This window comes from Sus scrofa, chromosome 9, assembly GCF_054392235.1.
Source record: "Sus scrofa isolate SSC_HxYL_T2T_F1_AM1 chromosome 9, Sscrofa_HxYL_maternal_Yorkshire_Landrace_v2.0, whole genome shotgun sequence".
NCBI lineage: Eukaryota > Metazoa > Chordata > Mammalia > Artiodactyla > Suidae > Sus > Sus scrofa.
The window spans coordinates 81,092,002-81,118,890 of NC_139391.1; the positions used below are offsets into that span (position 1 = coordinate 81,092,002).

The following is a 26,889-nucleotide window of genomic DNA, read 5'->3' on the forward strand; positions in this document are numbered from 1 at the left end:
GTATAGTGGCAAGAATGTTAAATTATGTCTCATCTTTACTTGCAGATAACCACTAGGTGAGGCATTTAAATTTTCTGAGACTCTCTCCAATCCGTATGTAGGGAGACTCCTCGTAACCACTTCACAGTTGGGTCTTAAGGAATAACCTTAGGGAAACTCTGTGCTAGGCCTGGAAACAAATAGTTTCCTTTCTTGGTCTACAAGTACCTACTTAACTACATTACCTACTCATTTAACAACTTTCAGTCCAGCAAGGCAAATCGCTTTAATGTTCCTGCTGTTCTAATTTTCATTTCCACTGTGGGTTATAATAGTGTCCCTATCCTCTTTACCTAATTTTTATTAATCGTTCAGGTCTAAAACATATGCACAAAAAAAGCATCAACAGAATGGAAATAGATCATTTTATTTTACTCCTATCTCTAATGTCATTTCTTGGCTACATGTTAATGTAGACAGCCATTCCTTAACTTGTGGCTATCTTGTGGAATCCATAAAATAGACTTAGTAAAGTTTATCTATGTAACATTCATTTTTGGTTTTACAAATATTTATTGCTTACCTACTATGTATAGATGTAAAATTGAAGGAAAAAAAAAATCAATCTCTTCCCTCGTGGGCCCATTATCCCCTTAGGAAGAAATTTGAGCAATGCTGCTTGTATTTTTCTCTCAGCTAAGGCAGTTATTATGAAGTATCTTGTGTCTTTACATTCAGTAAAATCAGGCCTTTTGCTTGTGTTTTCTGGATAGTAAAATGAGATTGTGTGGTCAACACTTTAAATAATAAGATATATGATGATTTTTAAACAAGGCACTGTAATTTTTCATGGATACTATTTAAAAATCGAATGGAGGCAAAAATGGACAATTTTTTTTCCCCAAAAGATTATGGCCTGGTAAATTCTTAGGAGTTAAACAAAGGGCTTAGTAATAACATGATATAGCCAAAACACATTCTCAAGAGGTGAGTTACATTTATTAATCAAGTGAGAAATATATTTAAATTCTTGAATACACACTAATCCATGTGATTTCACACCTTCAGTCAATAGAAGATAAATCTAGTTAACTATGTTTGAGTATATTTTGTCAGCTTTGTTCACGTAGTTTATAGATTTATATTTGACCTCAAAGCTGCTACCTTGATTTATTAGTTCCAAGCTGGAGGTGCATCCTGTCCTCTTCTAGACCCTTCTCCTTCTGCACTATTAATGTCTCTGTCTCATAAACCAAACCTTATTTTCTGTGTTCACTGAGAAGACCTTATTCTTTAGAAAATTTTTAAAAAGCAGCAACATACTTCCTGGCACTATTTAGCCTGAGCTGATACGGTAGGCATTTTTTGCTAATTCTTCTGGGCAGAAGAGGGACATGCTCTCCTGTGTTAGAGAAGGTTACTTGGGAGGGATGGTCTTCAGCCCTTTGAGATGCCTGTCTGTTTGAGAACCTGCTGAGCATGATTACAAATCACGAGTTGGACTTGAATTTTCCCAAGCTGGCTGCAGAGACGACTTGTCTAGGCTCTCAGTGAATAGCCACAGCCCACAGAGAATGTGTGTTTACCCAGATCTTTTCCATGGTTTACTTCTGAAAATTGGTTCAACCACATGGGAATCTAGTTAGACTCTTGGAATTATAATCTTTGACTGGCATGTAGCCCAAACATTTTATAATAGGATTTGGAAATCAGATTGGAGCTTAAAAATGAGCAAAGAACAGTAAGAGACCAACTCTAAACCTTCTTCAGGTCCATCTGAAATTCACCTTTTAAAGCACAGGTTTCCATTACCAATCATTTGCTTTTACTAGTTGTAAGTAGGAAGCAGAATTTTCATGAGACAGTGAAAGATAATGTTTCAGTCCCCATGCAGCTCACTTCTAAGATAAAGGTATATGAGAGCTGACTTGTGTAAGAGCCCCTTTTAAACTAAGCATATTCCACCCAGCTCTTTAGGAGGGTAGATTTGTGTAGCAGTAGGTCAGTTTTATTGTATACACCTGTGGTATTTCATCCATGAACCAAGGTCAGTGCTATGGTTGATAGACTGGACTGTAAAGTTGATAGATAAACTGTCTTTTGGAATCTTCAAGTTACTGCAACTGTACTTCTGAGTACAAGAGGGGAATAATTAAGACTGATGCTTTATTTGAAAACGCCTTGTTTTTCTTGTTAAGGATAAGCCATAGTTACTAATAGAAAGAAAAAGCTTACCCATAGTAGAAAGCTAGCAAAAAAAAAACAAAACAAAACAAAAAAAAAAAAAACAAAAACTTGCTATGCAATGAAGAACTTGCCTTTTCTAGTTCTAACATTTAGTAGCTGAAAGCAGATCATTGCCATAAAGAAGTATTTACCAATTTTAAAAGGTCTTGGCCCATCATAGCTAGTGTTAGATTTGGAATATAGCTTTTGTTGCCAAGGTGACAAACACTTATAAATATAACACATCTTCTAATGTGCTTTTAACTTGGTATTTTTATGGCTTTTAAATCAGATACCATTAGCAAATATATTAGGTAATTTAGCTGAAAGACCATTTTCCTCTAACACTTTCTGTTACATTTCCCCAGGTATTTCAGTAAATGTCTGTTGTGACATTCTCCTCCTGCTAGGTTTCCAACGTAAGGGGATACATAAAGTACATCTGGTAAAGATTAACATATATTACCTTGCCTTTTTTTTGTATTGATCACCAAAAAATGTATAAAAGAAAGTTAAATTTGTAGTCTCCTTAAAGAGAAATCATTGTTCCTATTGTTCTTTGGGTGTCTGTCTGTGCTCCCCCAAGTAGCAATCTGGCTTTAAGATTTAATACACAGAGGAAAGGGATTTGGGAACAGCATAATAACTATATGTTAACACTCCCTAAAACCACCATACCTAAGGTTTTCTTTTAGATATCAAAAAAAGAAGTCTATGGAGAAAATAATTATAATAGACCATCTGGAGCCCTGGTATATTCACAAGTCTTAGTTTATTATTCCAAACAATAAATTCAGCAGCCCAGGCAGGGAAGAAATTAGATCTAAATGTATTCATTGAATTTTTGAAAGAAGACTTGTGAGGTGGACATATTTGTCATAGCAAAGATAAAATCAGATGAGACATACTTAGTTTTAAGCCCTAATTTACATTTATTGTTACCTTGTCAAAAATTCTTCTTAGAAGATAGTCCATTAATTCATTCATTCTTTTTTCTTTCGTTCATTCAACCAACAGACGTTTAAGATGCATCAGCTTTTTTTCAGTCATTGGAGATAGAGAGGTGAGTAAGTCCTGGCTTTCAGGAAGAATGTAATATTAGGAAAGAAATAGGCAAACATATGAAGTATTACAGCAGTCTGATAAGTGCTGAGGTAGAAATCACACACAAAGAAGGGGTTGGAGATGAGTCTGCCAAAAGGAAAGTCTCTACAAATTGTCTTTAGAGAATCAAGATGGAAAAGAGCAGTATATGTTTTACCGTAATAGTAAATATTTTACTTTAATGAACTCTTGACAGTTAATGTTTTATATAGTAAATCCACAATTGCTATTTTCTTACTCTGTCATCCTGAACATTTCTCTGTGCCTCAGTTTCTCCTCCTGTGTAATGCAGATAATTGTCTTTGCCACCCACATTGCTCATAGAAAACTGTTGACAGGAATAATGGGATACGGGTGGTGTAGCTATTTGAATTCTTTGGAAAAAAAAGATGCTATATAAATACACAGCATCCTTATTATTCCAAGCGGTAGCATTTTGGGTAATTACCATATAATGCTGCACCTTTGTGTGTGTGTGGTTTGTTTCTTTATAGAAAAGTAAGTGCTAATGTTGAGTTTCTCTATTAACTTTGGAAGTAATTTTAATCCAGCAGACAAAACATAATAATCTTTAGAGTAAGTTAAATCCCTTTGTATTTAAGTAGATTTTGTTATTTACCAAGGTCTTAGGCAATTTTACCACAATTATGAAAAACAGTGCCCAGCAAGCCCAGTTCTCCAAAAGACACAATAGCAGACAGGCCTGAAGCTTCTTTACCCCAGACATAGCACTGAGAGAGAGAGTATGTGCGTATGTGTGTGTGTGTGTGTGTGCACCACACACGTGCACTGTGTGTGTGCCTGAGCCTGGGGCTTGCCAGAAAGAGCTGGGAACGAGCTGAGACTGGCTAGCATACCTGAGGCAGCTGTTACACCGTGGCGCCTGGATTCTTCTCTCAGACTCCAGGCTGGCTCCCCTCCTTCTCCTCCACCTCCTCCTCCACCTCCTCCTCCTTTTCATTGTCTAACTCTCACTGTCTTTCTTCCTCTTTCCTGTGATTTGCTGGGAGATTCCCATGGCCTGAGACTGTGCCCTAGTCCTGCTGTCAGACATTCCAGGACTGCCTGGCTAATGGAAGAACCCATACTGTTCAAGGAGTAAAGTCTCAGAAAAATGACCCTCAGCACTCTTACCTATTTCATCTTTTCTTTCACTCATTCATTCTCTCTCTATTCTCCCTCTCTCCCCTTCTTTTCTCCCTTTTCTCCCTTTCTCTGTCTCTCTCTCTCTCTGTCTCTCTCTCTCTGTCTCTCTGTCTCTGTCTGTCTCTGTCTCTCTCTCTCTGTCTCTCTCTCCCTCTCTGTCTCTCTCTCTCTCTCTCTGTCTCTCTCTCTCTCTGTCTCTCTCTCTCTCTGTCTCTCTCTCTCTCTGTCTCTCTCTCTCTCTCTGTCTCTGTCTCTCTCTCTCTCTCTCTCTGTCTCTCTCTCTCTCTCTCTCTGTCTCTCTCTGTCTGTCTCTCTCTCTCTCTCTCATGCTGGAAATTAGCCATAAATTACTTGGCAACGAGGGAAAGTGACAGTTCAAGGCAGGTCTGCTCTTGGGTCCTGAAACTTGCTTTGGGCTATCTGGACAAGACCTGTCTCTCAACTCAACCTGGAATTTGCCAACGCAATGCAGTCATTCATTAATAGAAGAGGCAACCTGCATTAAGGAACTTGTACTAATCCCTCCTGGCCTCCTAGAAGTAGTGCTGCTCAAAAATCTTCCTATGGGAGCAGTTAGGTTATTCAATAAATAGCTAAATAGCTGCAAGGATTTGAAAAAACTATACAAGAAACTTAACTTTTCAGTTTAATATGGCCTCTCATGATTTGAGGTAGTTTTCCATAGGCCATCTCTGGAATTGGACAGAACTAGTATAACCAACCAGCGTGAATTTTCCTAAGGAAAAATGTTAGTGCTAAACTAGCATGAGAAAGGCAAAAAAACCTAGTCCATTTTGACAAGGATAAAAAGTTTGTATCACCACTGGAAAGGCCAATGATATTAATCCTAAGAGATGGTCTCTGGTTACATTTCATGGACTTGGAACCCACTGACAGAAAAGAGCAATTACTTATAGTCATATTTTTAAAAAACTTTGACAGAGATCCCAATCATGGTAGATTAGGTATATTTAATATCTCAATTAATAAGCCTTCTACAATAGTAACATGTCAACTTTGGTTTAAGAAATCCACTCCAGTTGATAGTCATCCAGGAAACATCTTTCATGCCCACATATTAAATTTAATCTGCCACCCCTGTTTTATAAGACTTTGTATTCATCTGCTGAAGAAAAGATGCTTATTTTATCATTCCAACTTAACAGCTTGCTTAGCAAAGCTGATAGGTAGGAGTTTAGAAGATATTCATTGAATGCCTATTTTGTATATTTACAAAAGAGGTAGATTTAAGGGAGTTACCCAAAAGCAATAGGTTTTTTTGTCCCACCATTATCCTATTGGTCTTCCTTTCATTCAGCAGATTTATCTGTCATGAAGAATTTAAGTTTCATATTTTCCTCTGTCAGTTGTGAAAAGGCCTGTCAGCCAGGGCTTACACTACAGTTTGCCAAAAGGCCTATAGCACACAATGACAATACAGTCTTATATTTGTGCTCCCAGTCTCCAGATAATCCCCCACTTTCCTCCTCTGCAGCCCAGTTATGATCAGGCTTAAGTTGCATATTCCGTTTTTAGTCAGATTTTGCTGATAAATGCTATCAGCAAGACTGAAATGAAATACAGCAGGTTTAGCTCTTATTACCGGTATAGGAATGCCTTGGGAGTTGTGAGTGTGATACTGAGACAGTAGTTGTATAAAACCATTTAATTCACAGAAACTAAATAAAGGAATGTTAATCATATTGGCTTTTATCTGTTGAATGTCCCAAGGACTTTAATTCATGCAACTGAAAATAAAGACCTTTGATCAACATTCCAGGAGATGTGCCAGAGATATGGGGCCATTTCCCATATTGTTTCTGCTAGGGATATAATTTTGACAGAAACTGTGCAAAGTCTTAACATTATTGGTTGATACCCTTGAACACAAGATACTTTGTTTTTGCCATTTTTATTCTAAGTTCAGAAATACCCTTTAAGAAAGATTTACATTTCCCATATGTATACAGAAGCTTCCATAGTCTCACTAAATGGAAACCATATAAATAGTTGGAGGCCTGCAGATCATTATTTTTATAACCTACTGGGTCTGCAGCAACATGTGAAGGACTATTATATTAGAAAAATGCACCACTGCCTCAGCCATGGAGAGGGAAGAGTTAATCATCATTCCTAGAACTCTGAGTGGAACAAAAGCTTGCATCCTGACACCAAAATAACATCACAATGAGAAGTGAAATTGCTTCTAAGGCTAAATTGCTTCATTTGAAAATTGTAGTGATACTGAGAACAATTATGTCACTTAAACTTTCACAATTTTGTTTTTATAAATCAGTTGTAAAACTATCATGTGGTTTAAATGCAATTATTTAATAAGGGCATTTGTAATTGTCCAATGTAATCAATTATGCTTCAGTCAGGTTCTTCTCTGCAACTGTGTTTTTGTTAGTGTCTGAGTCATTCTTATGGTAATATATACTTTTTGAAAAAGCCAAATAAAATCACTGTTTTCCAGAAAAGTTCTTTCCTCCTTCTGATTGCAAAGCATTTCTCCACTGCAAACTGAGTCTTGGAAATCTTTTTATCCTCCCATGTCTCAGAAACTAAACATCTATGCAAAGCATGAGAAGGAAAAACATACTGCTTAATAATAGGGGAAGTGAAAGTTGTTTCTTTAAAAGTCATGATAGTATTGTCAACTACGTTTTCTGAGCTGAGACTGGGGCCAGAAGCCAGGGAGAATGGAGTGGTGCATGTGAGTTATCCAGCAGGAGCCATTATGATGTTAGTACCACAAGTCTAAGTCTGGATCATGACTTTGATTTTCAAAGAAGGAGGAGATATTAATCATGGGCTAAGTCTAGGCGTGGTAGAGGGTAGAGGATTTTAGTTGCTGTGTTGTGCAATTTGTGGGCTTTTTTGGTCTGCTTTGGACTGCCTGGAAAGCTATTTTCTTTCTATATTTCAACTGAACTCTCTGCTAATGCCCTATTCCTGTGTTTTGCTTGGTTCATTCTGATCTCTATACTCACAGACCAAGAAGCTTCTCATGAAACCAGTCTCTAGCTTAGCCTGTCTTCCTCTCCCCTTCCTTTTCTCTTCTTTGGGCAGATTCTCCTTTACCTTGACTCTTTGCCATTTTCTGATTCTTTAAAGATTCTCATCACTTCATGGAAAATAACAACCCTTTTCCTCTTTCTGCTATGCATTCTGCCCTAAGAGCAGATCCTCCAACTTAAGAGTATTTCCTCATTTCAGTCACTCCTCAAGAAAATTATGGAATCCTGCCAGTGATACAAAATGCTTGGCTTCAGCCACATGGATTCAGGAGAAACAGCAGTGGGAATCCAAGCAAAGGCTTCACCGTAATGGAACCAGTGAATTTGTTCTAACAAAATCCAAATCTGATAGTATTACTCCCCATCTTAAAACCAGTCCATGGTGTTCCTTTATCTTAGGCTAAAAGCTGAAAAGTTCTGTGCACTGTGGCCCAACTAGTTCTTGAATTTTTCTCACACCTTCTTTCTCTTTACTCATTGTCTCTCTAAAACAGCCACTTTCTCTCCTAGCCCAAGATGTATATACATCTGCTGTTTCCTCTACTTGTGAGTTCTCTCACCCTCATCTAGCCCAAACTGCATATCCCTTACCAGACTGGTTCTCTATCATTTCTCTTTCCCCTTTCAGACTACATCAGGAAAACTCATACAAATCCCCTGAGCCAAGAACTCGTTCTTCCTGCTGTATGTTTATAGGAAGACAGACTTTTCCTTCAGGTTGTTATACTTGTAATGTTACATTTATTTGCACTATTATCTGACAGTTATCCCATTCCAGTGGCCCCTCCTTGAGAACAGGCACTTTGTTTTGTTTTATCTGGTGTTACTACACTCAGCAGGAATTCAGTTTATTTCTGTTGAATGAATAAATTCTCTGGGATTAATAGAAATTCTATATCAGAAAGTAAGGAAAAAAATTTCTTAAATCTAGGTCAAGCCGCAGGGTTTTGAAGCATCTTCACGTACGTTCATGGAGAAATATACAATGACAAGTTGGAAACAACCTAAGTATCAGTGGAAGAATAGATAAGCAAATTGTGCTGTGATCATAAAAATAATGTTATGCAGCAGTTAAAATTAAGGAATTCATGTCTATATGGCTAAATCCTCAAAACACATACATAAAGAAAATGGGCATAATAAAAAAATACATGTTGGCTTATTTGCATAGAGTCCATGGAAGAGTATTCAGAAACAAGAATAGTAATAACATAAATAAGTACTAAGGCTAGGGATGAAATTTAGGAAGTGTGTGAAGATGAGGCCTTCAGAATTTTGTCCCTCCTTTTCATGTCATTCCCCAGATGGATTACAGTAAGAAGGATGTAATCGATCCTTGCCCTCTTTTTTTTGGTCCACGTTGCCACTGTTTACTTTCTGTGTACTCCTTAATTGCACTTAGGAACAAACATATCTCCAAAGGATAAAGATTATAGAGTCATAATTGTTTGTAAAGGGAAAAAGAAAAAGGAAATAAACTAGAGAATAATAATGTAGAAGATCAATAATATACAAAAAATCGAACTTTAATTTCTCTTTTGAAATATTATATGGGACTAGGTTTTTTAAAATAGTAAGATATAGGAGATCTCAAAAAATTAAGTGAAATAGGTAAAAATTCTCTAAGAGTTATGCTCAGTTCTAGATCAGGAGACATTAGACACAGACGTTATCTAATGTATGATAGCCTTGCTCACAGTGTAAGCTGCCTGTCTCTCTCTCTCTCTCTCTTTTTTTTCCTTTTCCGTGAAATTGGAGTTTTAAAACCCACTTTCCCAAAACATCTTCCTTACCTTGCTACAAAGCCTTCAAATCCACTTTCCTCACTGACTTTGCACTGAAAAACTCTCTTAAACCTAAGGATTTTAGAATGACAGAAAGGTCTCTCTCTCTTTTTTTTCTTTTTTCTTTTTTTTTTTTTTTGGATTAGATGTGTGGAGAAAAATGATGCTTAGAGAATTGAAGTTACTTTCCAAGGCCACCCAGCTGTCATGCAGAGACTGGGTACCAGAACCCACTAATCTTCATTCTTGGTCCTTTGTTCTTTCCAGTGTTGCATCTAGGGGGCATCGTATTAAACCTGTATCAGTTGTTAATGCTGTGGTTTTCATTTGTTTGGCTGGGAAGTCACCCAACTGGTACCTAAGGGACAGAGTCAAAGGTAAAATCAGATAAAGAGTGCTATATACAGACAGTGGAATATTAGTCAGCCTTTAAAAGGAATGAAATTCTGCCACATAATACCATATGGATGAACCATGAAGATATTACGCTAATTGGAATTAGCCAGTACAAAAAGACAATGTTATATGATTCCACACATATGAGGTACCTAGAATAGTCATTCATAGAGACAGAAGGTAGAATGGCTATTGCCAGGGGCTTGGGGAAGGGCAGAAAGGGCAGTTATTGTTTAATAATTTCGGAGTTTCCATTTGGAAGATGAAAAGTTCTGGAAATGAATGGTAGTAATTGTTGCGTAACTGTCAATATTCTTAATGCCACTAAGTTGTACACTTGAAAATAGTTAAAATGGTAGATTTTATGTTATGTATATTTTACTACAATTGTTAAAAATCACATGAGATTCATGAATTATGAATTCTAACCCAAGAAGGCAAGTGAAGTGGGAATTCCAGGTGTATATGAAGGACTAAGAAAGTATTAGATCTTGAGGAGGGTGGGAAGTGGAAGAAGGGGCAAGTGAAGAAGAGAGAAAGACCTATTGTCCAGACCAGCACTATTTAAAATAGAACTTGCTGTTATGGTGGAAAAGTTCTTTATCTGTGTTATCTGTTGTGATAACTGGTAGCCACTAGTTATATTTGAGCACTTAAAATGTGATGGTTAGGGCAACTGAGGAAATGAATCTTTTATTTAATTTGATTTTTAATTTTCATGTAAATAGCACCAATATAAGCCTTCTTTTGTTGGTGATTTCACTTCAAGTACTTGTATTTCTGCTTTTTATAGTCACTTTCTGTAAATTCAGGCATCATTCACTTATTCATTCAGTCACTGTTAGCAAACATAATACATCTCCTGTGTGCCAGACTCTTGCTAAGCAAGGAATAAAAAGGAGTTAGAGAAATTCTCTCCACTTCTAGGAGGAGCATAAAAAAGTATAACTGCTGTAACAAACAGTGTGGCCATATGTCCTGAAGTTAGGAATGTTCGTATTCTGAAACCCAGTGCTTCTACATCCTAGAGAAACTCTCATATGTGCTGAAGGAGATGTGGACTTTAAAAATGACAAAAGGCCTAAATATCAATGAAAAATAGATAAATCAGTCTTTGTTTATAAAAAAATACTATACAGTAGTTAAAATAAATGGATGAGTGGCATACCTACCTATGTGGCTAGACCTTCAAAACACAGTAGCAGAAAAAATTCAGTTGTATTAGGATACACATAGGATGATATCAATTTTATAAAATATTTTTGAATTTTTTGAGTTATTTTTTATGGATACATACATACTAGACACATGTAGTAAATATAAAAATATGTCTGGGCATGAGAGAGAGCACATTTAGGGTGAGGGAATAAGATGAAAGAAGGTACACAGAGATCGTCAATCTGTATGTAATATTTTATTTATTAAAAAAAGATCTAAAACAAATATGACAAATCCAGAAAGCAAGTTCATTGTGTTCATCATATTATTAACCATACTTTTGCTGATGCTTAGAATATTTCATAATAAAACAGATGCTAAGAAGTGTCTCTGCTGTTAAGAAGCCCTCAGATTGGAGTTCCCGTCATGGCGCAGTGGTTAACGAATCCGACTAGGAACCATGAGGTTGCAGGTTCGGTCCCTGCCCTTGCTCAGTGGGTTAACGATCCGGCGTTGCCATGAGCTGTGGTGTAGGTTGCAGACGCGGCTCGGATCCCGCGTTGCTGTGGCTCTGGCGTAGGCCGGTGGCTACAGCTCTGATTCGACCCCTAGCCTGGAAACCTCCATATGCCGCGGGAGCGGCCCAAAGAAATAGAAAAAAAAAAAAAAAGCCCTCAGATTAAAGGGGCCTCATAAGCACAAGCACACAAATTTTCATAATGCATTAAAAGTAACAATAGGGGCGTGTATAAGGTGAGAAAGCAAAGGACAGAAGAAGGTAGAACTAATGCTGTCTCTCAGAGTCAGGGAAGATCTCACTAGATGATTAAATTTGAGTTTATTCTCTGAGGGTATGGAGATATTTATTTGGGAGAAAAATAAAAAGGGTTATTTATCTGAGGCTGAAAAGACAGTTTGTACAAAGGTCAAGGTGCAAAAAATTTGGTGCCTTCAAAGAATAGCAAGATAATTTGCCCTCACTGGTGCCTAGAACTAAAAGAGTAATGGTGAGGTGATAGGATCGAGTATTGGCTCAGGCCTGGATGTATGATCTAAGCCAGAGAAGCAGTACGTGTAGGGGGGTGAAGTTGAGGAGTGGCAGAATGGAACAGAGAAAGACTTGCATCAGGGAGACCCATAAGGAAGCTCTTGTAGGAGTCCAAGTGACAGTTGGTGAGAGTCTGAACTGTGGTAATAGCAGTGAAGACATAGAATAGGATGGGTGAGGGGATATCATGGGTAAATAGAATTTGGCGAATGGTTGAATGAGTGAAGGAATGAGATAGAGCAAAGAACCAAAAATGAAGTTCCCATGTTGGACAACCTTGGCAGAAGATGGCCTTGACCTAGAAGAAGACATAGAAGAAGCAAGGTTTCACCACCTTGGGAGTGAAAAGAGAGTAGGAGGATAATGAGAATACCTGAAATGGATGACACAGGCAAGGGACATCGTGTAAAGTGAGAAAAGAAGACTGTACCATAAAGTTAAGTTGCATCATCACAGTTTAGGCATAGGCTAAGCTATTATTCCTCCCAGAGAATGGTCATGTCTTGGCGGAAGAAAGATCTCTAATTCAATAGCAACAAAGATGACTAAACAACAGGATCATGCTCTAGGGTTTGGCATCTAGCCTTAGCAAACTAGTGTGATAAGGAAGGCACCAACTTTTGCAGTCAAACAGACCTACATTTAGTGCATTTGAATTTTCATTCCCTACCTACTAGGTGAAAATTTGGGTTAGTCTCCAAATTTCTCTGAGCCTCAATTCCTTATCTGGAAATGTGAATGATAATACCTGCCTCAGGGGATTGTGGTGAAGATAAAGTATAATGTCTGATAAAGATAAATATATAGACAAATACAGAATATTGTATTATGGTAATGGTGATGGGTAAATCATTTTAAATTAGAGTATTAAAGTTAAAAGACTAAAGTATTAAAATAGCTATAAATAAAAATATTTTAGAAGATGCATGCTATAAATATCTATTTATTTATCTATAAATTGTGACAATAACAAAAAATTGTGTGTTGAGGGAGAAGTTAAAAAGTGTAGAGTTTTTGTATGCAATTTAACTGAAATTGAACCATTATGGCTCACCAGTAATGAACCCGACTAGTAACCACGAGAATGAGGGTTTGATCCTTGGTCTCGATTAGTGGGTTAAGGATCTAGCATTGCCATGAGTTGTGTTTTAGGTTGCAGACGCAGCTCAGATCCTGCGTTGCTGTGGCTGTGGTATAGGCCAGCAGCTACCACTCCGATTTGACCCCTAGCTTGGGAACTTCCATATACTGCAGGTATGGCCCTAAAAAGCAAAAAAAAAAAAAAAAAAAAAAAATTATTATCAGCTTAAAATAGACTATTGTAACTGTAGGGTATTTTATGTAATCTCCAAGGTAACTACACACACACACACACACACACACACAGAGAGAGAGAGAGAGAGAGAGAGAAACCTGTAGAAATTATACAAAAGGAAATGAGAAAGGATTCAAAGGATATCAATTTTAAAAAATTAGTAGAACACAAAAGAACACAGCAAGAGTGGAATAGACAATAAGAACTATAAGACTGAAAAATAACAAAATGGCAATAGTAAATCCTTTCCTATCAACAGTTACTTTTAATGTAAATGGTTTAAACTCTAAGGAAAGATAAAGAGTGGCTGGCTGGATTGTGAAAAACAGCCAACTATATACTGTATACAAGAAACTTTATTTTTTCTTCCAGTTTTGTCGAGATAGAATTGACATACAGCAGTGTATAAGTTTAAGATGTACAACATAAAGATTTGATTTCTGTAGATCATGAAATGATTATCAAAGTAAGTTTAGTGAACATCTATCATCTCATATAGAAACAAAATTAAAGAAGTAGAAAAAAGTTTTCCTTGTGATAGAACTCTTAGGATTTACTTTCTTAACAACAGTCATATATAACATGCAGCAGTGTTAATTATATTTACATTCCTAGTGCTTATTTAACTTGCAACTGGAAGTTTGTACCTTTTGAGTACTTCATCCACTCCCATTCCCCAACTCTCCTGCCTCTGGTAATCCCAAATCTGATCTCTTTTTCTATAAGTATATTTGCTTTTGAAGTATAATTGACCTATAACGTTACGTCAGCTCCTGGTACACAACATAGTGATTTGATGTTTCTATACATTTCAAGATTATCACCACAAGAAACTTACTTTTTTTTCCTTAAGTTTTTTTATTTGATTACATGTTAAAATGATATTTTGGATAGACTGAGCTAAATTATATATATTATTAAAATAAAGTCCACCTATTTCTGTTCTTACTTTTTTTTAATGTTCCTGAACTTTATTTTTAAAAATTTTTAAATTATAGTTGATTTACAGTGTTGTTTCAACTTCTGCTGTACAGCAAAGTATATATATAGCTGGGTCACTTTGCTGTACAGAAGAAACTCACTTTAGATTAAGCACACACACACACTGAAAGTGAAGAGATGGAAAATGGTAACCAAAAGAGAGCAGGGTTGGCTAGAATTATGTCAGATAAAATAGACTTTTAAGTCAAAATGTCATAAGAGACAAAGAAGGACACTACATAATGATAAAAGGGACAATCTGCTGAGAAGATATAAAAATTAAGCACATATATTATATATAAATATAAATATATATGTCGAGTACCCCTGCCTTGTTCCTAATCTTACATGAAAAGCTTTCAGTTTTTCACCACTGAGAATTCTTAATGTTAGCTATGGGCTTTATATATAATGGCCTTTAATATGTTAAGATACTTTCCTTCTATTCCTAGCTTGTTGAGAATTTTTAATGGAAGGATGTTCAGTTTTTGTCAAATGCTTTTTCTGCATGTATTTAGATAATCATCTAATTTTTATCTTTTATGATGTTAATGTGGTACATCACATTCACTGGTTTTTGTGTTGAACCATCCTTACATCCCAGGGATAAGTCCCACTTGGTCATGGTGTATGGTCCTTTGATAGGCTGTTGGATCCTATTTGCTAGTATTTCTTGAAGATTTTGGCATCTACATTCATCAGTGATATTGGCCTATAGTTTTCTTTCCTTGTGATATCTTTGGCTTTGGGTTCAGGATAATGCTGGTCTCATAAAATGGGCTTAGAGGAATTTGAGAAGAATTGGCAGTAATTCCTTAAATGTTTGTTAGACTTCACCAGTGAAACTATTCGGTCCTGGGCTTTTGTTTTGGGGGAATTTTTTATTTATTTATTAGTATTATTATTTTTTTTTTACCAATTCAATGTCCATATTAGTTATAGGTCTTTTCACACTTTCTGTTTCTTCATGATTTACGCTCTGTAGGTTGCATGCTTGTAGGGATTTATGCATTTCTTCCAGGTTACCCAGTTTGTTGGTGAATGATTGTACATAGTAATCTTTTATAATCCTTTTTATTTCTGTGGCATCAGCTATAATGTCTGCTCTTCAATTCCTGGTTTTGAATTTTCTTTCTTTTTCTCTTAGTCTAGCTAAAGGTTTGACAACTCTTAGTTTCATTTTATTGTTGTTTTCTTATTTTCTATTTTGTTTATTTATGCCCTAATTTTTATTATTTCCTTCCTTATGCTAACTTCAGGCTTAGTTTCACCACTTCTCTTTGACATGGTTGTGGAAGTCCTAGCCAGAGCAATTAGAAATATAAATAAAAGGCATCCAAAATGAAAAGAAAGAAGTTAAATGTTACCTTTTTGAAGATGACATGATCATCTTATGTCTAGAAAATCCTAAAGACTCCATTTAAAAAACTGCTAGAACTAATACATGATTTTTAAAAATTTTCAGGATACAAAATCAACATGCAAAAATTCATTGCATTTCAGTACACTAACAACCACACTCTCTGAAAAGGAAATTAGGAAAACAGTACTATTTATAATAGTACCAAAACCAAAATAGTTAGGTATAATTCAAGCAGGTGAAAGAATTATATCCTGAAAGCTATAACACATTAATGAAAGAAATTAAAGAAGAAACAAACAAATGGAAAGAGAACATTTTTATCAGTTGCAAGACTTAATATTGTTAAAATGTCCAACAAAACCCTAGTGATCTACAGATTCCATATAGTCCCTATCCAAAATCCCAATGGTATTTTTTATAGTTAGAAAAAAAATTCTAAAATTCATACAGAACTACAAAAGTTCCCAAACAGCCAAAACAATCTTAAGGAAGAATAAAAAAGTTGGAGGCATCCCATTATCTGTTTTCAAAATATATTACAAATCTACAGTAATCAAAACAGTATGGTATTGGCATAAAAACCTACATATAGAATTATGGAACAGAATGGAGGGTTTAGAAATAAATCTACACATATATGGTCAACTGATCTCTAACAAGAGAACCAAGAATATACAATGATTAAAGGGTAGTCTTTTCAATAAATGTTGGGAAAACTGGATAACTACACATAAAAGAATGAAATTGGATCCTTATCTTAAATCATACATTAAACTTAGCTCAAAATAGATTAAAGACTTAAATGTAAGCTTTAAAATATAATACTCTGTGAAGAAAACATAGGGGAAAAATCTTCAAGACATTAGTCTTGGTAATAATTTCATGGATGTGATACCCAAATCACAGGCAACAAAAACAAAAATAAACAAGTGGGACTATATTAAATTAGAATCTTCTGCACAGCAGAAGAAACAATCAACAGTACAAAAAGCCAACCTATAGAATGGTTGAAATTACTTGAAAACCATGTATATGATAAAAGGTTAATCTTTATAATATATGAGGTAATCTTATAACTCAATTTTAAAAATTTAATAACTCAATTTAAAAATGGAGAGAGGACTTGAAAAGACATTTCTCCAAAGATATGCAAATGGAAAACAGGTATATGAAAAAATGCTTAACATCACTAATTGTCAGGGAAATGCAAATCAATACCACAATGAGATATTACCTCCCACCTGTCAAAGTGGCTAATATTAAAAAAAAGAAAAAAGGCAGGTGTTGAGGAAGATGTGGAGAAACTAGAACCCTTGCACACTGTTGTTGGGAATGCAAAATGATGTACCCACTATGGAAAAGAGTACAGATGTTCTTCAAAAAATTAAAATCAGTCTACCATATAATCCATAAGTCTCTTCTGGGTATTTATCTGCAAGGATTGAAATCAGGATCTTGAAGAGATATTAGCACTCCTATGCTTATAACAGTATTATTCACAGTACCCAAGATATGGAAACAATTTAAATATCCACTGGCAGTAGAATGGATATGGAAAATGCATTATACACACATACAATGGAATACTATTCAGCCTTATAAAAAGAAAGTGTATCTGCAATATGCCACAACATGGATAAACCTTGAGAGCATTATGCTATGTGAAATCAGCCATTACAGAAAGACATGGAATGCATGATGCTACTTATGTGAGGTATCTAAAATAGCCAGATTCATAGAATCAAAGAGTAGAAGGTGGTTGCCACAGTCTGGGAGCTGGGGAAAATGTATGTTACTAATCAACAGGCTTTCAGATAAGTCAAACAATTACCTTATAGAGATCTGCCGTGCAACATTCTGACAATAATCAACAGTACTGCTGACTTAAAAATTACTTAAAAATTTAAAAATCTAGAGCTCATGTTAAGTGTTCTATCGTAGTAAAATAAAAAAGTTTTAAAGTACAGCATTGGTATTTAGTATATATTAAGTGCTTAATAAATGTTAGTTCCTTGTCCTTTCTTTGCTCTTATTCTTGCTAATGGCTAGACTTGCCTGAGAACATTTTATTTAAGCAAAATGCTTTTGCCTCAAAATAAGCAAACTACTCTTAACTACAGAAGCTCTAGGTTCCTTGAAAGCAGGGACTATATCATATACTTTGATCAATCAAGTATATATTGAACATTTATTATTTTCTTAAGCTATAGATTACTAACACTATGTAGTACAAGGCTGGTACATAGTAGGTGCCCAATAAATAAAGAAATGCCTCCTAAATTGATGTGTATGGCAGCACAACCAATAAAAATAAGCATAAAATGCTTTATAATTTAGGTTGATATATAATCACTTGGTAACAACCTTGTTAAACCTAACAACATCCATGAGCAATAAGCATATCATTTTATAGGGAAAGGGAAATAGTTATAACAGTTATTTGTTCAAATTCACAGAAAGAAAAAGTCATTTCAGAACCAGAAATAGACAGCAGTTAATCTAACTGTCAGTAAATACAGGGAAAGCTCCCAGTGGTATTTCAGTTATGGGCCCAGTGAGGCGTGAACAGACCATCCCTTAGGATTTCTAATGCAGAAGAACAAACATAAAAATAGAAAACTGCCTTTCATGTAGTAAGTCCCAAGCTCTTTAATCATATTCAAAGTAGTAACCAGAATAGAGGGCCTTGGGTCAACAAGGAAGTAAGGTTGGCTCAGAGGAAGTCTGTCTGGGTTCAAGGGAATGGACTATACAAATTATGTAATGGTTCCATGTCTTTGGGGTTCTTTTTTATGACTGTGCTGAAAAATAAATTGATAGCATAAAGAGTCACCATATAGGAAGAGGATATGGTCTAATTTTTCTGTTTGGTACTTTCTTAGATTGTGAAAAGAGCAGTTTAAGCCAGAGTTTAAGGTGGGCTAAGATTTAGAGATTAATAAATTTTGCCAGTAAGTACTCAGAAGTGAGGTTAGTGAATTAGTTTAAAAAAAAAAAAAAAAGCACAGGTGTCAGACTGGCTAATGGGGTTATGATGGAGGTGTGGGAAGATAGAAAAGTTAAAAAAACAAAAAACAAAAAAAAAAACAGGTGACCAAATGGGGCAGAGTTTGAATAAGAGGCATTGGTGGTATGCTCAGGTCAGAAGTTAAAACAAGAATGAAGTTAGTGACTCCTTTCTCTAGTAGCTAGACAGGGAAGGGTAGGTTCCATCCCTCTTTGGGCTATCATGTCCTCATTTGTAAAATGCATATTTTATTAGTGCGCATATACAGAGGACATCCTCTGTAAAATTATTCCTACTTTAAAAACTCTGTCGCTCTGAGATATTGAGGTATCAGATGGTATTGAGGATGGCAGAAAGTACAATTATAGAGTCAGCAAGCAGAAGTCAAAACCTGAAAAGTCAAGAGGTTAGTTAAAGGCAGCAGGAGGGATTTTTCCAGGAAGCAGATTACACAGCTAATCCTTATGATATAGGTTGAATTGTGTCCCCCAAATGACATGTCTGAGTCCTAACCCCTAGCATCTGTAAACGTGACCTTATTTGAAAATAGGGTCCTTGCAGATGTAATCAAGTTAAGGTGAGGTCATAAGGGGTCAGTGTGGACCTTAATACAGTGACTGGTGTCTTTATAAGAACAGGGAAACTTGGACACTCAGCTATACACAGAAGAGAAGCCCACATGAGGATGGAAACAGAGCTTGGAATTACGCAGCTATGAGCCAAGGAACACCAAGGAATGCCAGCAACCACCAGAAGCCAGGAAGAGGCAAAGATTCTTCCCTAAATCCTTCAGAGGAAGCATGGCATTTCCAATACCTTGATTTTGGACTTCTATAACTGTTTTTCTGTAACTATGAGGAAATAAATTTCTGTTGTTTTAAGCCACCCAGATTACGGTACTCCATAACAATAGTCATAGGAAACCAGTGCACTTGCTATTTAAAGATGACTTTCAGCTGTGTTTTCCAGTTTTATGGGGCTGGTCCTCATAGCCCATGTTGTCATTTAGGACCATGGCATTAAACTTCCTTCAAATCCTACCTCTTTACCCTGCCAGGCCAGGAATCTCATGGTGGAACAAGGTTTGGTGAACAAGGTTTGTTGTCATGGAAGGCCTCTAGTATGACTGGAGAGTTCAGCCCACATCTTTTCTGGGTTTTGAGAATTAAGATTTTTCTCTTTCAGGACCAAGAACACATAAATAACTTACCTCAAATTCTTTCATAATTTACTAGTATTAGAGGCAGGTATGGTAGCTGGCTGAGTAGAAGACTAAGCATTGAAATTTTTACCAAGTCCAAACTCACTGCATGACAGGCCAGTAAATTAGGAGACAAGTTGTTGGGACAAGAAATAACTTTATTAGGACAGCCAGCAGAAGAAGATGGCAGACTGATGTTCTAGAGAACCATCTTAGGCCAGTCAAAATTCAGGCTTCTTTTATGCTAAATAAGACAGGGGGTTGGGGTGGGGGAGGTGGTGCTGCAAATTCTTGGTGCAGGAATTGTTTGTTTTTGCAGCTGTCCACATAGGTCAGGATGTTTCTGTAAACCTCCAACAAAACAATGTTATTCTCTGTATATGAATGGAAAAGTGCTACACTCTTAAAGGTCAGAGCCTTGAGAATAGGCCATCCTGTATATTTCATTCTATAGGGAATATTCTTAAAGCAAAAGCAATAGAATGTAACAGTTAAAGTAAAAGAAACAGATCTAATATGGAGTCATATTTGTTTTCCTCTATTACAGAATAAGTAGTCAATATTTTGAGTGTAGGGAAACCACTGGATCAGTGGCTACACTTTAGAGTCACTGAGATTTTTAACAAACACCAATGTCTAGGTCCTACCTGCAGAGATTAGAGTAAGAAAAATCCCAGGAATTTGTATTTTTTAAAAAAGTCTCCAGTATTCAGCATTGAAAATGTGTATAAGGTAATGACCTGGGTTATAAGAAATGGGATCTATGATGGATCCATTCAACTTCTTACCAGGTCTTATAGAAAGTTATTAATTTATTCTATGGATAATTATACCTAGTTCCTGAGTATCAGAGTTCTCTCAAAACTTCCTTTTGTGCTTTATATCTAACACCAAGCTTTGTCCCAAACTCTTCCTTCTCTGTCCTCCATACCCAATCAGTTATCTCCACAGTTTCTTTATGTCTTCAGATGCAGCTGACTTTAGACTGCCAGGAAAAGACATAATTCTTCTGATGCTGAGAAACATAGTCATAGTGAAGAAGTGGGACAGGAACTGTTTGTATTAGTGAATCCAGAACTGGCTGGAGCCTCTTTGACCTTAAGTTGGAGTAGGGTAAGGGTCTTGTGGGTTCTAAGGATGCCTAGTGGGCTGATGCTGTGTCTCAGAAACTAGACTTCTGGGAACTCCCTTGTGGTGGAGTGGGTTAAGGATCTCGCATTGTCACTGCAGGGCTTGGATCACTGCTGTGGCACAGATTCAATCCTGCCTGGGGAACTACCACATGCTGCAGGTGCAGCTGAAAAATAAAAACAAAAAGCTAGACTAATGCCTTCCAAGTAAACACTTATTTATCCTACCTTACAACTTGTACTGATGGAGGCTGGCTGAAACCATGCAGATATGCATGATATGCTGGGCCAGATCCTATGGGTAAATCAAGATAATGTCAAATAGATTCTTTACAGACTGTTGGAGGGAGACCAGTCTATTGTATTATTCCCAATGCCATTATACTCATAACAACAGTAAGTCAGAAGGTAACTTGGATTCAATTTAGTTTGTGTGGATTTCGATGAAGTACTTTCACTGATTTACCAGTCGTAATGAGAGGTGTATCTCAATGCAAAATTTAGGACATGAGGGAGACGGGATTAAGATAGAATAGAAGGACTAGAGCTCACCTTCTCTCATAAAAATAACAAAATTACAACCAAATGCTGAACAACCTTCAACCACATGGACTGGAAACCTTCAAAAAGGTATCCTACTCCAGAAGACAAAGAGGAGGGCATATCAAGATGGTAGGAGGGGTGATTACATGATATAAGCAACCCCATACCCATCAGGTGGGCAGCCCACAGACTGGAAAGTAACTGTGGGTCACAGAGACCCACCTACAGGAGTGAGAGTTCTGAGCCCCACATCAGGTCCCCATGCCTGGGGAATCTGGCACTGGGAGAAAGAGCTCCGAGAGCATCTGGCATTGAAGGCCAGTGGGCCTTGTGTGCAGGAGCTCCACCGGACTGGGGGAAATGGAGACCCCATTCTTGAAAGATGCACGCAAGCTTTCATGTTCACTGGGTCCCAGGGCAAAGCAAAGCCTCCACAGGAATGTGGGTCAGACCTGACTGCAGTTTTGGAGGATCTCCAGGGAAGGCAGGGGTTGACTGTGGCTCATTGTGGGAAGGTCATTGGAGGCAAAGGTCTCAGGAAGATTCATTGGCTTGTGTTTCTCTGGAGGTGTCCATTTGAGGAGGATCTGGCCTCACCCATCAGTAAACAGGCTTCCTAAAGACTCCCCAAGCACACAGCTGCCTCTAATCTCACCCAGAGACAAAGCCCCACCCATCGTAGAGATAAGAATCAGCCCTACCTACCTGTGGGCAGGCACCAGTCCCTCCCATCAAGAAGCCTACAGCAAGGCCCCTTACCAACTTCAGCCACAAAGGCAGCAGACATCAGAAGTAAGAGAGGCTACCAATCTACTGTCTGCAAAAAGGAGAACACACCAAAAACCTATAAAAATGAAAAGGCAGAGAACTATAACTCAGATAAGGAGCAAGAAAAAACATGAGAAAAACAGTTAAGTGATCTGGAGATTATCAGCCTCCAGGAAAAAGACTCTAGAATGTTGATGCTGAAGATGATGCAAGACATTGGAAATAAACTGGAAGCAAAGGTTGATAATTTATAGGAAACACTGAGCAAAGAAATACAAGATTTAAAACTTAAGCAATCAGAGATGCAGAATACAATAACTGAAATAAAATATTCATGAGAAGCAATTCAACCAACAGCAGAATATAGGAGGCAGAAGAACAAATAAGTGAGGTGGAGGATAGACTAGTGGAAATCACTGATGTGGAACAGGAAAGAGAAAAAAGATTGAAAAGAAATGAGTGTCTCAGAGAACTCTGGGACAATGTTAAATGTACCAATATCTGTATTACAGGGGTGCCAGAAGGAGAAGTGAGAGAGAAAGGGACAGAAAAAATATTTGACGAGATAATACCTGAAAGCTTCCCTAACATGGGAAAGGAACCACTTACTCAAATACAGGAAGCACAACGAGTGTCATATAAAATAAACCCAAGGAGGAACACCACGAGACACATATTAATCAAAGTGACCAAAATTAAAGACAAAGAGAAAATCATGAAAGCAGCTAGGGAAAAGAAACAAATAACATACAAGGGAACCCTAATAAGGTTATCAGCAATTTTTCAGCAGAAACTCTGCAGGCCAGAAGGAAGGGGCATAAGATACTTAAAGTGATGAAAGGAAAAAATCTCCAACCGAGATTACTTTACCCAGCAAGGCTCTCACTCAGATTTGAAGGAGAAACCAAAAGCTTTACAGATACGCAAAAGCTAAGAGAATTCAGCAGCACTAAACCGGCCTTACAACAAATACTAAAGGAACTTCTCTAGGCAGAAAAGAAAAGACCACAACTAGAAACAAAAATACTACAAATGACAAGGCTCACCAGTAAAGGCATATATACAGTAAAGGTAGGAAATCATCCACGCACAAATATGCTACCAAAATCAGAAATCATGAGAAGAGGAGGGTACAAATGCAGGACACTGGAGACGCACTTGCAGTTAAGACATCAACAACTTAAGACAATCTTGTTTATATATATAGACTCCTATATCAAAACTTTAGGGTAACTGCAAGACAAAAATCTACAATAGATATACACACAAATAAGGAAAATCAACTCAAATACAACACTAAAGATAGTCATCAAACCACAAGAGGAGAGAACAAGAGAAGAAGGGAAGAAAAAAGAGCAACAAAAAGAAATCCAAAGCAATTAATAAAATGGCAATAAGAACATACATATCAATAATTGCCTTAAATGCAAATGGTCTAAATGCCCCAACCAAAAGACATAGACTGGCTGAAAGGATACAAAAACAAGACCCATATATATGCTGTCTTCAAGAGACCCACTTCACTTCTAGGGACACATGCAAATTGAAAGTAAGAGGATGGAAGAAAATATTCCATGCAAATGGGAATCAAAAGAAAGCTGGAGTAGCAATACTCAGAGCAGAAAAAAATAGACCTTAAAATAAAGAATATTGTAAGAGAGAAAGAAGGACATTACATAATGATCAAAGGATCAATCCATGAAGAAGATATAACAATTGTAAATATATGTGCACTCAACAAAGGATCACCTCAATATATAAGGCAACTGCTAACAACCTTAAAAGGAGAAATCAACAGTAACACAATAATAGTGAGGGAATTGAACACCCCACTTACAGCAATGGACAGATCATCCAGACAGAAAATCAATAAGGAAACACAGGCCTTGAATGAACCATTAGACCAGATGGACTTAAGAGATATTTATAGTACATTCCATCCAAAAGCAGCAGAATCACATTCTTCTCAAGTGCACAGGGAATATTCTCTAGGATTGATCACATTCTGGGCCACGAATCAAGCCTTGCTAACTTTAAGAAAATTGAAATCATATCAAGCATCTTTTCCAACTACGCTAGAAGCCTGGAAATCAATGACAAGAAAAAAACTATAAAAAAACTCGTGGAGACTAAACAGTATGCTACTAAACAACCAATGGATCACTGAAGAAATCAAAGAGGAAATTAAAAAATATCTAGAAGCAAATACAACAAAGATAAGACACTCCAAAACCTATGGGATGCACCAAAAGCAGTTCTAAGAGGGAAGTTTATAGCAATACAAGCCCACCTCAGGAAACAAGAAAAAGCTCAAAAAAAAAAAACAACCTAACTTTAATCTGAAGCAGCTAGAGAGAGAAGAACAGACAAGACCTAAAGTTAGCAGAAGGAAAGAAATCATAAAGATCAGAGCAGAAATCAATGAAACAGAAATGAAGAAAGCCGTAGAAAAGATTAATGAAACTAAAAGATGGTTCTTTGAAAAGATCAACAAAATTTATAAACCCTTAGCCAGACTTAATCAAGAAAAAAAGAGAGAGGACTCAAATCGATAAAATTAGGAAGGAAAAGGAGGGAGTTCCTATCGTGGAGCAGCAGAAATGAATCCAAGTAGGAACCATGAGACTGTGGATTCGATCTCTGGCCTTGCTCAGTGGGTTAAGGATCTGGTGTTGCTGTGAGCTTTGGTGGAGTTCACAGATGTGGCTTGGATATTGCATTGCTGTGGCTGTGGAGTAGGCTGGCAGATTAGATTAGACCCCTAGTCTGGAAACCTCTGTATGACATGGGTGCAGCCCTAAAAAAAAGACAAAGGACAAAAAAAAAAAAAAAAGAAAAAGAAAGTTACAATGGACATCACAGAAATACAAAGGATCATAAGAGACTACTACATACAACTATATTCCAAAAAATGAAAATCCAGAAGAAATGGACAAATTCTTAGAAAAGTAAAATCTTACAAGGCTATACCAAGATGATACAGAAAAGAAGAATGGACCAATCACAAGTACTGAAATTGAAACTGTGATTAAAAAACTTCCAACAAACAAAAGTCTAGGACCAGATGGCTTCACAGGTGAATTCTATCAAACATTTAGAGAAGAGCCATCACCTATCCTTCTGAAACTATTCCCAAAAAAATCGCAGAGGAAGGGACACTCCCAAACTCATTCTATGAGTCCACCATCACCCTGATACCAAAACCAGACAAAGATGCCACAAAAAAAGAAAACTACAGGCAAATTTCACTGATGAACATAGATGGAAAAATCCTCAACAAAATACAAGCAAATGGAATCCAACAATACATTAAAAGGATTGTACATCATGACCAAGTGGGATTTATCCCAGGGATACAAGGATTCTTCAATATCCACAAATCAGTCAGTGTGATACACCACATTAACAAACTGAAGAAAGAAAACCATATGATCCTCTCAATAGATGCAGAAAAAGCCTTTGACAAAATCCAACACCCATTACTGATAAAAACCATTCAGAAAGTGGGCATAGAAGGAAACTATCTCAACATAATAAAGCCCATATATGACAAATCAGAGCTAACATCATTCTCAATGGAGAAAAGCTGAAAGAATTCCCACTTAGATCACGAACAAGACAAGGATGTCCACTCTTGCCACTGTTATTCAACATAGTTTTGGAAGTCTTAGCCACAGCAATCAGAAAAGAAAAAGAAATAAAAGGAATCCACAATAGAAAGGAAGAAGTAAAACTATCACTATTTGCAGATGACAAGATACTATACCTAGAAAATCCTAAAGATGCTACCAGAAAACTGCTAGAGCTCATTGATGAATTTGGTAAAGTTGCAGGATACAAAATTAATACACAGAAATCGACTGCATTTCTATATACTAACAATGAAATATCAGAAAAAGAAATTAGGGAAACAATTCCATTTATCATCACATCAAAAAGAATAAAATACTTAGGAATAAACGTATGTAAAGAGAGAAAAGATCTATACTCTGAAAACTGAAAGATGCTGATGAAAGAAATCAAAGATGATAGAAACAGATGGAAAGACATACCATGCTCTTGGATTGGAAGAATCAGTATTATCAAAGTGACTATACTACCAAAGGCAACCTACAGCTTCAGTACAATGCCTATCAAATTACCAAGAACATTTTTCAGAGCACTAAAACAAAATATTTTAAAGTTTCTTTGGAAGCACAAAAGACCTAGAATAGCCAAAGATATCTTGAGAAAGAAAAATGGAGCTGGAGGAATCAGGCTCCTTGACTTCAGACTGTACTAAAAAGTTACAGTCATCAAAACCATATGGTACTGGCACAAAGACAGAAATGTAGATCAGTAGAACAGGATAGAAAGCCCAGAATTAAATCCACACACGTACAGTCAACTAATCTATGACAAAGGAGGCAAGAATATACAATGGAGAAAAGACAGACTGTTCAACAAGTGGTGCTGGGAAAACTGGACAGCTATATGTAAAAGAATGAAATTAGAACACTCCCTAACACCATACACAAAAATAAACTCAAAATGGATCAAATACCTAGATATAAGACCAGACACTATAAAACTCTTAGAGGAAAACATAGGCCAAACACACTCTGACATAAACCACAGCAATATCTTCTCAGATCCACCTCCTAGAGTAATGACAATAAAAACAAAAATAAACAAATGGGATTTAATTGAACTTAAAAGTTTCTGCACAGCCAAGGAAACC

The 26,889-nt window shown here is 36.7% G+C and overlaps 1 long non-coding RNA gene across 8 annotated transcripts in view; it reads left to right on the forward strand.

Annotated features, from left to right (window-relative positions):
• LOC102167654 (uncharacterized) overlaps positions 1-26,889 on the forward strand; it is a 238,403-nt gene that overhangs the window by 64,322 nt on the left and 147,192 nt on the right. Inside the window, exon 3 of one of the 8 annotated variants that reach the window (XR_002335820.2) lies at positions 19,166-22,244. The exons of 6 other annotated variants lie outside the window; for them this stretch is intronic. This is a non-coding gene — a long non-coding RNA (uncharacterized LOC102167654). Of the gene's footprint in view, positions 1-19,160; positions 22,245-26,889 lie in introns of those variants that run through there. One more of the 8 variants, XR_002335821.2, reaches the window with a different exon arrangement.